The 2,956-nt window shown below is 38.3% G+C and overlaps 1 non-coding gene across 1 annotated transcript; it reads left to right on the top strand.

Annotated features, from left to right (window-relative positions):
- The first annotated feature begins 2,841 nt into the window (after window positions 1–2,841).
- On the top strand, window positions 2,842–2,915 carry trnan-guu (transfer RNA asparagine (anticodon GUU)). Its single transcript has one exon. It is a non-coding gene; the product is annotated as a tRNA-Asn (tRNA).
- Window positions 2,916–2,956: the final 41 nt, after the last annotated feature.

Here is a 2,956-nt window from a genome sequence, read left to right as displayed (position 1 = left end):
CATTTGATCAAGTTGTTGTGACTGATAAATTTGCTTACATTCCCATTTTAGAAACACTTAAGGCAATGTTACAAAATCCACACCTTACTGATTTGTTTAAACCCAGGCATGTTCCAAAGGAAGGTGTTTATGTCGACTTAAGTGATGCAGCATATTTTAAAAGTAATCCCTTATTTAATTCAGAAAAAGATGCCTTACAAATTCAACTATTTTATGATGATTTCGAAACTGCTAATCCGTTGGGTTCCAAAAAAGGTATACACAAATTGGGTGCAATCTATTTTACATTAAGGAATTTCCCCCCAGTTTTTAACTCCTCACTGGTTAATATTCATTTATGTGCTCTCTTTCATGCACAGGATATCAAGGCGATATGGTTTTAATTCTATAATTGAGCCTTTAGTTAATGATTTGAAAGTGCTTGAGATTGAAGGGGTTGAGAATCCGTTAACTGGAGATTTTGTTAGAGGTACTATTGTTCAAGTCACTGGAGATAATCTGGGCTTACACAGCTTGCTTGGGTTTCTTGAGTCATTTAGGGCTCGATATTGTTGTCGTTTCTGTCTTCTTGAGATAGATCACTTTCAGTCTGTGTTCTGTGAAGATAACCCAGAGGTCGTACTTAGAACAACTGAGATGCATGATTTGCACTGTGACACTTTACAAACTGATTCTACACTACCTCATGTTTATGGTGTCAAACGTGTGTGTGCGTTAAATTCACTCAAGTACTTCAACACAGCCAACAATTTTGCTGTGGATATAATGCACGACATTCTAGAAGGAGTTGCCCAGCTAGAGGTAAAACTTGTTCTGCAGTACGTTCAGCAAAATTTTCTAAGTGCTGATGATCTTGCAGGTAGAATACATGCTTTTGACTATGGATACACTCAGCAGAGGAACCGTCCTCCAGCAGTCAAATTGTTTGATGGAAGCAATGATTTGGGTTTAAATGCCATTCAAAGTTGGTGTTTGTTGCGCAACATGCCCCTAATATTTGGAGATTTAGTGCAGAGAGATGATGAACACTGGCATCTTTTGATTTTACTTCTGCACATTGCTAATGTAGCATTTTCACCAGTCCAAACCGATGGCATGACCACTTTTCTTAAATATTTAATAATTGAACATCACCAGCTATTCAAAAAATTATTTCCTGAGAAAAATCTTTTGCCCAAGCATCACATAATGATACATTACCCACGGTGTATAAGAAAAATTGGACCAATTCTCCACATGTGGTGTATGCGCTATGAGGCTAAACATAAGTTCTTTAAAACACAATTGAAAAGTTTTAAAAACATCACCAAAACGTTGGCAATAAAGCACCAGAGTTGTATGGCAATGTGCTGGGAGTCTTTTAGCCAGTACAGATTGTCGCTTGGCCCAGGAAAGATGGTGGAACTGAGTGAACTTAAAGGCGGCCAAGAGATTGCTTCCAAACTAGGAGTGGTAATGTCAGAATCTGTGTATTCAGTAAAGTGGATCAAACACCATGGTACAGAGTATCGACCTGACTGTATTATCTGTACAGATGTAACATGTGAAATGCCAGTATTTTGCAAGGTCAAGTCTATTGCTGTGAAAGATGAAAATGTGCTGTTATTAGGAACACTTATGGAAACTGTATTTTTTGATGACCATTACCATGCATTTACAGTCAGACTGCATCCAGAAAGAGTTTTAAAAGTTGTGAATGTTAATGAGCTGTGTTATTTCAAGCCATTTGATCTTCAGATGAAATATGGTAAAACAGATTCTGCATTGCATATAGTGCCGTATTGCCATTTCATGCAGACATGACTTGTGCTTGTATCCTGAGCCTGAAAGTTAATAAATGTTTCAAATGTGAAAAAGATGTTCTGTATTCTTTGTTTTGAAAACATGTTAATTTCACATTGTAGAACAGTTATTGTTTAGTTTTTAGATGTAAAATATACTTTCCTTAGTAATGTTTATAGCTAATAACACAGTGATTATTACTTTTCCAACAAATATATATTTACACCACAGAGTGAAAAATTGACACTTACAACACAAAATGAGTGGTAAAATTTTACTCTGGTTACGATAATTTCACACTATTAAAAATGTAAATAAACTCTCATTAGTGTTAATATTTCATAAATGTAGAGTTAATTCTGTATTAGTGTTAAACTGTGGTAACACCAAACAGAGTAACTTCCCCCTAAGTGTTAAACTGTAGAAACACTATTTAGTGTTGAACAGTGTTAATTTTTTACTCAAAATAGAGTTAATTTTACTCTGGAAATGTAACACCATGATGAGAGTCAATTTATCACCATTTCTGAGTGGGACCAAATACACTCGGGCCCAGTGTTAAATATAACTCTTATAGAGTTTATTTAACACTGCAAAATTTACTGTGAACTCACTAGATTCCTTTAACTGCTTCCTATCCGTTGCTTTAAAGTCAATTAACCGCCAAATTTAGCCAGTGTTCCGTAGTGTCATCCTAAATCTCTGGCTGAGGTGCGCACGGCTAGCTCAGTCAGTAGAGCATGATTCTCTTAATCTCAGGGTCGTGGGTTCGAGCCCCATGTTGGGCGTGTAAGAGCCTTCTGTTCTTGGTGCTTTTCATCAGGCCAGGTGACGGGATGTTTGTGCATCTTCTTGGTAAAATACAGAAGGCGCAATGACTCTTAACCAATATGCGGCAAAAAGGGCTCTCTGAAAGCATCCGCTATATTGGCGTGCTGCGACGTATGTGGTTATGACTCTGCAAAGCTCTGCTGTTTGTTTCCAAATCAAACCAAGTCTGAGAAACGAATTCCATGTCTCGTTCTGCCGCCGTCCCTCGCCCGCCTGCCACCTCTGTCGGTCTCTGTGGCGCAATCGGTTAGCGCGTTCGGCTGTTAACCGAAAGGTTGGTGGTTCGAGCCCACCCAGGGACGCGTTAAGGTTTTCGTTGCCACATACAGCACAGCTGATCCAT

The sequence above is a fragment of the Triplophysa rosa genome, linkage group LG6, assembly GCF_024868665.1.
Source record: "Triplophysa rosa linkage group LG6, Trosa_1v2, whole genome shotgun sequence".
Taxonomy (NCBI): Eukaryota; Metazoa; Chordata; class Actinopteri; order Cypriniformes; family Nemacheilidae; genus Triplophysa; species Triplophysa rosa.
The sequence above is the reverse complement of the archived record's forward strand: the minus strand, read 5'-3'. Positions and strand labels throughout refer to the sequence as shown.